Here is a 12,770-nt window from a genome sequence, read left to right on the forward strand (position 1 = left end):
TCTCTTCGCACGAGTTTGCAGCGCTTGCGGCATCTTACGGCTTTGACCACATCACCAGCAGCCCGCACTATGCACAATCGAACGGAGAGGCGGATAGAATGGTCAGGACCATCAAGGAGTTGTTCCGCAAAGCAGCAGATCCTCATCTGGCCTTGCTCAGCTACCGGGACACCCCAGGAGTCGATGGCTTCAGCCCGGCCCAGCTCTTGATGGGACGACAACTCCGAACCAAAGTTCCGAAACAGGACTCCCAGTTATGTCTTCACTGGCCGTCGAGGAAAGACGTGAGGAGCAAAGACGCAGCCTACAAGCGAAACAGACCGCTGACTTTAACAGGCATCACGAAGCTCGAGATCTGCCATCGCTCCGAACAGGCCAGTGTGTCTGGGTGCGAGCCGACCAGATCAAGGCTACTGTGCTGAGCCCAGCCCGACGACCAAGAAGCTATGTCGTGGAAACAGAGCAAGGTGGCGTCCTACAACGCAACCGGCGTCACCTAGTGCATTTTGCCCCTCCTGCGCCAAGGGTGGAACCACCGCTCTCTGAGGGGAAAGAGCCACAGCGGCCACTTCCGCTTCCGGAACCCCAGTGTGCTATCGCAGTGCAACCACCCGGTTCCCTTGGGCTTCCCCCTGCAGGCAGTGACCGCAGTGGTGTGACACGAACACGTAGTGGCCGCTGTGTTGTGCCTCCGGACCGCCTAAACTTGAGACGTGCAGTGTCTGGCGTCCTCCCTCTTCCGTCTGGTCCTCAAGGGGGGAGATGTAGAGGTCGCCACTCTTCAGCCATTTAGTTAGGCTGCTACTATAGTGTGGCGCCACTTATTTTGTATATATTCTGCCCCAAATAAAGTGTGGGACTTGTTTTGCCAGCTGAGCAGCTGTCGTGCGCATCGGCTCTTACTGCGGGCCCGGGCTGCTCGTGCTCCCGCACGCTCGCGTAGCACCAGCCACGCGACACGCGCGATGACCGGCCAGTTTCCCGAACAGGCACCAAGCTCTGCCTTCCGTCTATGCACTGGCGCAAGGCTCACACGCACGCCCCACAATCTCTCCCTTGCCACCCGCCATCGTCGGAGACACCGTAGGAGATATTCAAAAGCACTCATAAATCCCGGCCGCGATCAATTGTTTCAAATTTCAATTTTTTCTAGTTGGCCAATTTCCATTCTACGCAATTCCTTTTTTATAACTGGGTGGTTTCTTTTTGTCTGCGTTTCCAAGGAATTATGTGTATCTCCGAAGTCAGTCAGAAACGGGGGAAGCATAAATGTCCACAGATCAATCAACGCTCACTATTTTAATCTAAACTTCATATTATAAAAGCAGCATTAAACCGAGAAAGCACCTCCCAATGTCTGTACGAGGCCATTCCCCTTGTGGCACCGCTTGCTCGTTTCTATTTTCCGCCCTTAGGAAGCTGCCTTTGCGGCTGGGGTACATTTGCCAAGAGCTTTCAAACAATAAATAGTAGGCTACGACGTCATTAGCCACAGTGGTTGTAGCGAGAACAATGGGCACATACCACGACCGTCCGACATTGATTTAGTATGTACCCACTATTCTCCAGCCGATGTGCACTGCCGGAAATACATGTATTGTCTGGCAATACTTGCCGGTGATGATATATTGGGCAGAAACTTGGTGCCTTACTTGCACCTACATGAAATGCTCGAGTCAACTCTATCACCAATACTTTTGGTCAAAAAATGAGCATCTAGAGTCAGGGAATGAACTTACCGAAGTGGCCTTGGACCAGTTAATGACCAGTTAACTTGGACGAAGTGGCCTTAGACCATTGATATGAAAAAATGACAATGGGTGTTTAACAAGTCACAGACTAGCTACTGAGACGGGAGCAGATGTGTTGGGAAGACCATTCGTTCGATGGATCGATTAGTCCAAAAATATAGGGGGCACAGCCTAACTCTGGTAGCGCGTAATAGGAATGATTAGAGTTTAATGGGAGAGGCCTTCGCGCTCTAGTGGGCTTAGTAAATATGCTGGAATCATGATGATGATGACGACGATCTGTGAAAATTTTAAAAAGTGCACGAATTAACGTTTTTTCCTACCGTGTTAAATTAAAGCCACCTATTGGTATTTTTTTTTCGAGCTATTTCTTAAAAAGTGGGATTGTCGAATAATGCCGCATTTGAAAAAATTGAGTGTACAGTGGCTTGATATATTGTCATTTTGTTATCATGAAAAGGAGCTGCCTTAAAATGTTCTGGGTCAAAACTAACTATAAAGAAAGCCACAAATATTCAATGGCTGGTTCTCACCGGGAGAAAAGGACCACTTTCTAGCATGTGGAACCACCTGTCACTTTTTTTTTTGTTAAGGAAGCTATAAAAACAGAATAAAAATTTTGTTAAATTAAAAGAACCATATAACAACGATGCTAACTTTACTGACAACTTAAAAATAACGGAGATAATAAAGGAAACATGAACGAAGGCTACCTCCGCAGCCACTTTCTGATTTTTTAATAAAGTCAAACAATTTCCGTTGTGCAGTTGGTTCCACCCCCCCCCCCCCAATCAAACCACTACCAAATAACATCAGTGGGCAATTTCAGTGGGGCCTATTCTGTGTCACCATAGCAGTTTAATGGTAATGGGCCGTTTACAGCCTCATAACAATGCATTAGTGCCAGCCTATAATACATAACTCCTCTCTATTTTTATAAATGTAGTTGGAAATTTGAAATTTTTGAATAATGTAACAGGGCACTAATTAAATTCCCCGCAAAGGGGACGCTACATGTACAGTGCTAACCCGGATCATCATCAGAAGGCAGATGAAGAGGACGCTGACAGTGAAGCGCGTGGCGTTTCTTCCCTGGCTTGCGTGGTGATCTCTTTCACCGTGTTTTTAATAACTCGCTTCCAAACAAGTATTGTAAATACACCCTTGTAATACCGCTTTATCTGGTATCATTTGGTTGGGTGCGGGCAAAATACGCCAGGCGCGAAATAACCATTTTGGCCACCTTGTGGAGGCTAATGTTGTGCAGCCTGACCCCGACAAGATTAAGGGGCCTAGAGATTTTCTGGTTCCCCGGTCATCGGCGGACGTACGAAGTTTTGTGGGCCTATGCTACTATTTCGATCGCTTCATCCGAGGCTTCACTGATATCGCCCGCCCTCTCACCGAGCTTCCCAGAAAGGATTCTGTCTTTTGGTGGGTCAGTGAGCAAGACTGCATTTTACTAGCGAAAAATAGACGCGGACGAAGACGAAGTACACAGGACACTCGCTAAACTACAACTGAAATTTTTCGCTAGTAAAATGCAGTCAGATAACCAACTAGCCCAACTTTATGCCTTAACAGTGAGCAAGCTCAGGCTTTGAAAACCCTGATATCTCTCCTCACAACTTCACCCATTCTAGCTCACTTTGATGTGGCTGTTCCGCCGGAAGTACAAACTAACGCTAAAGGTCACAGCATTGGAGCCGTCTTGCCTCAACGACAATCCTGACACGACTGCGTTATTGCCTACGCCAGCCGCCTGCAAACACCAGCTGAACGAAACTATTCCGTTGCCGAACCGGATTGTCTTGCCCCCGTGTGGGCCATGGGTAAATTTCGCCCATATCTCTACGGTCGACCATTTTCCGTCGTGACAGATCACCTCGCGCTATGCTGGCTTGCGTCTGGTCGCCTACATCAAGACGCTGACTGTCTCACACGACACAGTCGAGCCTCCCGATCCTACAAGTTCCGACTCATTCGCCACCTCGGTATTGCCACTTTCCTCCTTTCAACACCTTGCTGCTGAGCAGCGCCTTGATGCCTCCTAGACCAGGATCGGCGACAAATTAACCACTGCCCCTTCCGACCCTTCACTGCAGTTGTTCTAAATGAGAGATGGCGTACTCTATCATCGTATTGTCCGCCTAGATGGCCTAGACCTTCCAACAGCTGGCCTTATAGGGGTTTCCCAGACCTATCACCGCGTGTGACAGCGCTTTTTCTGGGCGGGGCTTTACCACGCGATTTGACGTTACGTCGGCGCATCTGATATATGCCAGCACAGAAAAGTGCCTACCACGCTACCTGCCAGTCCCACTCCATATACCTATTGAGCCATTCTTAAGAGTTGGTTTAGATCTCCTCTGTCCGTTTCCCCGGTCTGCGAACGGCAACAAAGTGGACTGCAGTGGCCATCGAATATCCGACACGATACGCAATCACGCAAGCTCTTCCAACCAGCTGCGCAACCGATTTCGCCAGTTTCCTCCTGCACGACGTCACCTCACATCACGGTGCTCCTCGCCAGCTACTGACAGACTGCAGACAAATACTTCTTTTCCCGAGTAGCCGACGACATCGGCTCCTCCTGCGCAAGCGTTCACGAGGTTACTACCTCATACCACCCTCAAACCAATGTCCTCACAGAGCGCCTCAACCGGCATTTAACAAATATGCTTGCTATGTACGTTTACGACGACCATAGTGACTGGGAAATTTTCTTGCCTGACATAACATTCGCCAACAACCAGCCGCGCCTTCATACTGCAGGATACTCTCCCTTGTACCTCCTATTCGGCCGAGAGCCGGTGTTGCTGGAGGCTTCATTTCAACCCCCTGTGCAACCATCCGTATATGCACAAGATGCCGCTTCCCGCGCTGACTTTGCCCGCAACATAGCTCGCACCAGGCTTACTTCCTCCCAGCGCTCTCAAAAAGATCACTACAACTGCCGTCACAGCACCCGCCACTTTGCATCTGGATCCCTTGTGCTGCGCTGGTGTCCTGCACGCTGTGTAGGGCGTTCGGAAAAGCTTCTAGCCAGGTACTACAGCCTCTACCGTGTCGTACACCAAGTAACTGAAGTAAATTACAAAATCGCCCCACTCGTCTCAGCAGACCCGTCCCGCTCATCACAAACAGATGTCGTCCACGCCAGGCGTCTTAGGCCATACCGCTCGCACCCTACAGCTTAGCCGCGCCATGCTCTGGGACGGCACACCTAGAGACAGGGGGGTTGTGTTACGGGGCATTAATTAAATTCCCCGCAAAGAGGACGCTGCATGTACTGTGCTAGCCGGTATCATGACCAAGAAAGACGAAAAGGACGCTGACGGTGAAGCGCGTGGCGTTCGTTCTCTGGCTTGCGCTGTGCTCTCTTCCACCGTGTTTTTGTACTTAGTAGCTTCTAAATAGATATTCTAAACTCACCGTTTAAATATAGCTTTACCTTGAATTAAACGTTCTTGCATCTCACTGCTAAAAAACTTTCCAATCTGCAATGGAGCTGAGTAAGTTACGAAAGACTAGGTCTTTCCAATTGCAAGTGGTATTTCCCATCTCTAATAGCCTTTATCAACAAATCTATGTGGTAAAGTAAATAACACCAAGAACAAAAAAGCGCTACCACTTTGCAGTGCGGATGGAGCTCTGCACTGTTCCGAAACACCAAGCAGGAGGATTCACTGTGTTAATAAGTGAGGACGGTATGGCAAATTGGAGTGTAGGAAGCTAAAGAACTCAACTGTAGCAAACGTTTAGTTGGGTAGTTTTTCTCAAGTCTGAGGGTGCCAGCAGATTGCTATACAGAGCACATCCTACAGGAATAACAGGAACCATTGATGTCATGTTGCGATAGTGTCTTCTATCGTACACGATCGTGCACCATCACTAATACACTGAGTCAGTTCTGACCGTAACGTGTGCTCATTGGGTCTTGAATCACTGCATTCGTTGGGGGAAAGCCACACTCCTAAGAAAGCACCCCTTCTGAAGTGGCATGCTTGCCCACACGATTGCGGTGCATGATCAGCCAGGTCTGATAAATTAGAAGGCTTTGTGGCTCCGAATATCCTTTCAAGTTTGTCTGCATTGCTAACTTCACTGGTTTGTATGTTTTTTAACATTCCCCCTGCTTGTGTTTGTATTGTCTCAGCCTGCTCTCTCACAAGTTTTTGCATCTGTATATTGTCACGAAGACAAGGACGATGCAGTGGTGTTGAATGAGAAACACGTTTATTGGAGCGAACTTGTGCTCCCCTAACAACTCAAAAGAATACAGAGGCGGCGAAGCAGCGGTCAACAAAGTGACTTGCACAGGCGAGTGTTGTCGAATCGAATGCCCCGGCGTCCGCACTGCAGGCTTTTTATCTTTTGGCGCGCGTGGTTCTCGAAACGTCGATTCGCATCGAGAACATAGTAGATCCAAGAAGATTATTCTGGGCTGTTCACGTTAGATCGGAATGCTCTCCCTATCACAACAGATAACACATGCGGCACAGAAAGAAAGAATGGAACACGCGCTTCCCTTGGCGCAGAGATAACACAGACCGGCGCAGCCGGGCGGTAAAAGCAAAACACAAATAAACAAACCCAATGTATGGTTCGCGGCATTACCCCCCCCTCTAAGAGTGCATCGACCCGATGCTAACATAAGCGACAGTCCGAACAAATGAAAATAAAAGTTCGTCATCGTCCGTAGAAAGGTTTTAAGCGAACAACGTGGACGACTTCAGGCCGCGTGCGTCGTCGTGATGTGCCGGAGTCACCATCGGGGATCACTTCGTAGGTAAGTTGGGCAACACGTCGTAGAATCTGGTAGGGTCCGAAATACCGTCGCAGGAGCTTCTCACTGAGTCCGCGTCGTCGGATGGGAGTCCAAACCCACACACGATCCCCTGGTTGGTACTCGGCGTCTCGGCGTCGGAGGTTGTAGCGGCCCGCATCCACCAGCTGCTGGTCCGTTATACGAACTCGAGCGAGCTGGCGGGCCTCCTCCGCACGTTGAAGATATCCGTGGACGTCGGCGTTGAGGTCGTCGTCTTCTACGTGCGGAAGCATGGCGTCGAGCATCGTAGTCGGCCTTCTACCGTAGACAAGCTCGAACGGCGTCAGCTGTGTCGTCTCCTGGATAGCCGTGTTGTACGCAAACGTGACATACGGGAGCACTTCGTCCCAAGTCTTATGTTCAACGTCAACGTACATTGACAGCATATCTGCGATTGTCTTGTTCAGACGTTCTGTTAGTCCGTTCGTTTGGGGGTGGTACGCCGTCGTTCTTCGGTGATCCGTGTTGCTGTAGCGTAATACTCCTTGCATCAGCTCCGCAGTAAATGCCGTTCCGCGGTCTGTGATTAGGACTTCCGGGGCTCCATGTCGCAGCACAACTTGGCTTATAAAGAACTTCGCCACTTCTTGTGCAGTCCCCCTCGGAAGAGCGGCGGTCTCTGCGTAGCGCGTCATGTAGTCTGTCGCTACGACAATCCACTTGTTCTGTGATCGTGACGTAGGGAACGGGCCTAAAAGGTCCATTCCAATCTGTTGAAATGGTCTCGATGGGACGGCGATCGGTTGCAGAAGTCCGGCGGGTCTTGTCGGCGGCGTTTTTCGTCGCTGGCAGTCACGGCAGCTCCGGACGTAGTGGGTGACGTCAGAGGTAAGGCCGGGCCAGTAGTACCTCGCCTTGATTTTTCCAATAGTGCGGGCTGTGCCCAGATGTCCGGAAGACGGGTCGTCGTGGCACGCTTCCAAAATTTCGTCACGAAGGTCCGCGGGGATGACGAGAAGGTAATTCGCTCTTGTTCCGGGGCTGAAATTCTTTTTCACAAGGACGGAGTTTCTCAGGCTGAATGCTGGTAAACTGCGTTTGAAGGTCCTAGGAACGGCAACGTTGCATCCCTCGAGGTACTCGATTATGACGCGTAAGTCGGGGTCGGCACGCTGCTGGGCGGCTAGGTCGCTCTCCGTCACGATCCCGAAGAACGCGCTGTCTTCATTAGAGTCTTGTGGTGGTGGGTCGACGGGGGCGCGGGACAGGCAGTCGGCGTCGGAGTGTTTCCTGCCGGATTTATAAACGACTGTAACGTCGAACTCCTGCAGGCGCAAGCTCCACCGCCCAAGACGGCCAGAGGGGTCCTTCAAATTGGCGAGCCAACACAGCGCATGGTGGTCTGTTACAACCTTGAATGGCCTTCCATACACGTATGGGCGAAATTTTGAAATCGCCCATATAATAGCCAGGCACTCTTTCTCAGAGGCAGAATAGTTTTTCTCCTCCTTCGACAGACCACGGCTAGCATAGGCGATTACCCTTTCGCAGCCGCTTTGCTTTTGGACAAGGACGGCACCCAAGCCTATATCACTGGCGTCCGTATGCATTTCCGTTTCGGCATTTCCGTCGAAATGAGCGAGCACGGGCGGGCTTTGCAGGTGTTTTTGCAGCTCGCCGAATGCTTTTTCTTGGTCGTTTTCCCAGCTGAAAGGGGTACTATCTTTCGTCAAGCGCGTGAGTGGCTCTGCAATGCGTGCGAAGTTTGCGACGAAGCGCCGGTAGTATGCGCACAGCCCGAGAAATCTCCGCACGCCCTTCTTGTCTTTTGGCCTTGGGAAGTTCGCAATGGCTGAAGTTTTTGCCGGGTCAGGTAGGACTCCCGCGGCGTTGACGACGTGGCCCAAGAACTTGAGTTCCCCGTATGCGAAACGGCACTTTTCAGGCTTCAGCGTCAACCCCGACGTACGAATGGCCTCGAGTACAGACTCCAACCTTGCAAGGTGTTCGTCGAAAGTCCGGGCGAATACCACTACGTCGTCGAGGTATACGAGGCAGGTGTGCCACTTAAGGCCAGCTAGCACAGTGTCCATGACTCTTTGAAACGTCGCTGGTGCTGTGCACAGCCCAAACGGCATCACCTTGAACTCGTATAGGCCGTCTGGGGTTATAAATGCAGTCTTCTCTCGGTCTCTCTCGTCCACTTCAATTTGCCAGTAGCCGGTCTTCAGGTCCATCGATGAGAAGTACTTCGCGTGGCAGAGGTGGTCGAGGGCGTCGTCGATTCGGGGGAGGGGGTACACGTCCTTTTTCGTGATTTTGTTCAGTCGCCGGTAGTCAACGCAAAACCTTAATGTGCCGTCTTTTTTCTTTACGAGTACGACGGGCGCAGCCCAGGGGCTTTTCGATGGCTGTATAATGTCATCGCTCAGCATGTCGTCGACTTGAGTCCGGATGGCTTCCCGTTCGTGTGAAGAGACACGGTACGGTGACTGTCGGGTAGGTCGGGCTCCATCTTCGGTTATTATTCGGTGCTTCGTTAGAGGGGTCTGACGTAGTTTTGCGCTCGACGAAAAACATTCGCTATAGCGACGCAGCAAAGCCAATAATTTTTTCCGTTGTTCTTGCGGTAGCGCCGGATTCACGTCGAATGGCTGCGGGAGCTTGAATGTTTCTACGGGTGTGCGTTCAAAGTCGGCGACTGCGATCACATCACTTGCTTCTTGCGTTTTTTCGAGGAACGCAATTGCAGCTCCCTTGTTTAAATGCTGGTACTCTTCGGTGAAATTAGTGACCAAAACGTGAGATTGGCGTTGCTTAAAGTGCGCAATGCCTCTTGCGACGGAGACACCGCGGTCGAGAAGCAACCTTCGATCACTCTCTACGATAGCGTCGATGTCAGAAGCAGCATCCTCACAGTAGACGGCGATCATCAAGCTTGCGCGGGGTGGCAGGGTGATGTGATCGTCGGTGATCCTGACAGCAGCACGGTGATCGGGGTTCGGCTGCGGCGTCGTGGAGTGATTGGAGGAAAATGTTATCGACTTGGTCTGCAGATCAATTATTGCGCCGTTGTCCGTGAAAAAGTCCATTCCGAGAATCACGTCGCGGGAGCAGTTAGGCAGAACGACGAACGCCGCAGGGTACGTTGTGCCGTCTATGGTGACGCGCGATGTGCACGTTCCACTTGGCGTCACAAGGTGGCCTCCTGCTGTGCGTATGTGCGCACCGTCCCATCTGGTCATAACTTTCTTCAGTTTAGACGCAAATGGTCCGCTCATTACCGAATAGTCAGCTCCCGTGTCTACGAGGGCGACTACGTCAAAGCCGTCGATGGACACCTTGACGTCAGATGCAGTCGTCCTCGAGTTGCGGGTTCGTCGGGGCGTCGTATCTCTGCTTGTACGTGTTGATGGTCGGGCACTGTGCATCGTCGTTGTCGTCGTCTTCTCAACGGACGTCTTGGTCAGGTCGGGTACGCGTCGCGCCGTGTAGCTGTCGTCGTGTTCAGGAGTCTCGTTAGGGCTAGGTCGGGTCGTCGGGATGAGGGCATGTCGTGAATGATGGTCTTCAGCGAGTCGCTGCGTCGTTGGAGGGTTTTCATTTTTCCGCCGTTGTGCAACTTTACCTCCCGAAGTTGCTGCTTTTAGTTTCCCCCGCGTGGGCTGGGGGACCTTCCACGTGAGAAGTCAGCAGTGCTGCGGCGGTTTGGTGACTGAGACGGGTAGGGCGACGGTGAACGGTTGAAGCGGGCTGGTCCTCGGTTGGTGTTGGAGAGGTATTCTTCGATTTCAGCAGGGCGCTGGCCGTATCGGGGGCGTGGGGCGTCGACGGAGAACCCTCGCAAACCGAGCCTCTTGTAGGGACAGCGACGGTAGATGTGGTCGGCCTCTCCGCAGTGGTAGCACAGCGGGCGATTATCGGGCGTTCGCCACACGTCGGTCTTCCTTGGCGTCTGGTACTGGTCTACAGGGCGTCGGGCGGGCGGCGTTGGACGGCGGTATGGCTCAGCCTCTTGACGACGGGTTGGAGCAGGGCGGGGTTGACGAACAGCCGAGGCGTAGGTCATGGCTTGTGGTTCGCGGGGTGCTTCCGACGGTGTAGAAGTTCCCAGTGCGTTTTGGACTTCTTCTCGGATTACGTCGGTCAGGGAAGCCACTTGAGGTTGCGGCGTCGTTGGAAAAAGCTTCCGAAGCTCCTCCCTGACCACTGCTCGGATGGTCTCTTGCAATGTATCGGAGCTTCCATTTGCAGCACCGATGGTCTCCGAGAACAGCGCGTTGACAGGGCGGTCGTACTGCCTGGTTCGAATTTCTAGCGTCTTCTCCATCGCGGCCGCCTCAGACGCGAATTCGGCCACTGTCTTCGGAGGGTTACGGACTAGACAAGCAAAAAGCTCTTGCTTCACTCCTCGCATAAGAAACCTGAGCTTCTTTTCCTCGGTCATTTCAGGGTCCGCACGACGAAAAAGTCGCTTCATCTCCTCAACGAAAATCACGACTCCTTCGTTGGGGTGCTGCGTTCGAGTTTCAAGCAAAAGCGCAGCTCGCTCTTTTCTCACCACGGTAGTGAAGGTCTTAAGGAACTCCCTCTTGAATTGAGTCCAGTCGGTCAAAGAGCTCTCATGGTTCTCGAACCAAGTTCGAGCAGCATCTTCTAAGTAAAAGAAGACATGCCGGAAAGTTTCTTCATCGTCCCACCTGTTGAAGATGCGGACGCGCTCCAACTTCTCCAACCATTCTTCGGGGTCTTCAGCGGGGGCTCCCCGGAACGATGGCGGTTCTCGGGGCTGCTGCAGGATGATTGGCGACGTTGTTTCTTGCACCATGGTGTTGGTTGCAGCGTTCCTTCTCTTGGGCCCTTCTGGCAGAAGACCGAACTCGGGCGGTAAATCTTGCAGGCGGGGGCTGGCTCTTGTTGGACTGGCTTGGCGGCTTTTCGAGGTTGTAGTGGGCATGAAGGGTGCGTACCCAGCACCTCCACCAGATGTCACGAAGACAAGGACGATGCAGTGGTGTTGAATGAGAAACACGTTTATTGGAGCGAACTTGTGCTCCCCTAACAACTCAAAAGAATACAGAGGCGGCGAAGCAGCGGTCAACAAAGTGACTTGCACAGGCGAGTGTTGTCGAATCGAATGCCCCGGCGTCCGCACTGCAGGCTTTTTATCTTTTGGCGCGCGTGGTTCTCGAAACGTCGATTCGCATCGAGAACATAGTAGATCCAAGAAGATTATTCTGGGCTGTTCACGTTAGATCGGAATGCTCTCCCTATCACAACAGATAACACATGCGGCACAGAAAGAAAGAATGGAACACGCGCTTCCCTTGGCGCAGAGATAACACAGACCGGCGCAGCCGGGCGGTAAAAGCAAAACACAAATAAACAAACCCAATGTATGGTTCGCGGCAATATAAACTGTACCTTTCCTAGCAATCTATACATGCCGTTTGTTTTGTTTTTGAATTCAAACCTTGCACTCATTCTCCCTGCTATTGCCAGTGGAAGCTGTGCATCAGAGGGCCGTCTTTCATACGTGTGATCAGTAGATATGACGGTCCATTTTTCTTGGTGGACACACGGTTATGGTGACACTGTTCAATAGTACAGCTGTCCTCTGAGGCACCTAGCACCCACAATTCTAAATTCATTCTACAATTGGAATAATAAATTCCAGAGATTGTGTTTGTTCCACTGCAAATCACAGACAAAAGCTGCAGTGTTCCAGTGAGACAACATGGGACAGCAAACAGTCTTCCATCTTAGCCGGTCTGAGGAAACATGCAAAATCCAAATGGCCAGTACTGTCTAGAATCGGCCACCACTGTCTCTGGTGGAGTTTATGAGTTCGCAAACCACAAAGATATAATTAGGTACTCGGCAATGATGGCTGCAAGGCCCACTCCTTGGCTTACAGTCACTTGGAAAATCAAACGGGGTAGTGCAATAGTGGCAGCAGGAAACAAGCACCCAGACAGGTTATAGCTCTCCCATATCACACACCAGCACCTTTAAACTCCTTAGTGCCCCTTTTAACATGCAAGTGTTATATGCCAGGCATCATTGCAATATTTCTTAGGCCATACCCAAAACAGCCTCCCACCAACGTAAAGCAACGTAACTGGTCAATTTATGCTCACTATATCTACGCAATCATTCACACTTAATTATTTTAACACTAGTACCGTAGATAATTACAATTTTCTGGTAAGTCGCATCATGCTCTCTTCTCACCCTTTATATACACT

At 51.2% G+C, this 12,770-nt stretch overlaps 1 protein-coding gene and 1 pseudogene across 1 annotated transcript in view; one reads left to right on the forward strand and one right to left on the reverse strand.

Annotated features, from left to right (window-relative positions):
- Nucleotides 1–12,770, reverse strand: part of LOC144143303 (DNA (cytosine-5)-methyltransferase 3B-like) — a 206,145-nt gene that overhangs the window by 128,077 nt on the left and 65,298 nt on the right. The window lies entirely within an intron of this gene.
- Nucleotides 33–943, forward strand: LOC144141687 (uncharacterized; annotated as a pseudogene).

This window comes from Haemaphysalis longicornis, unplaced genomic scaffold (genome assembly GCF_048455015.1).
Source record: "Haemaphysalis longicornis isolate Haplotype H1 unplaced genomic scaffold, Haemaphysalis longicornis Haplotype H1 scaffold_6, whole genome shotgun sequence".
NCBI lineage: Eukaryota > Metazoa > Arthropoda > Arachnida > Ixodida > Ixodidae > Haemaphysalis > Haemaphysalis longicornis.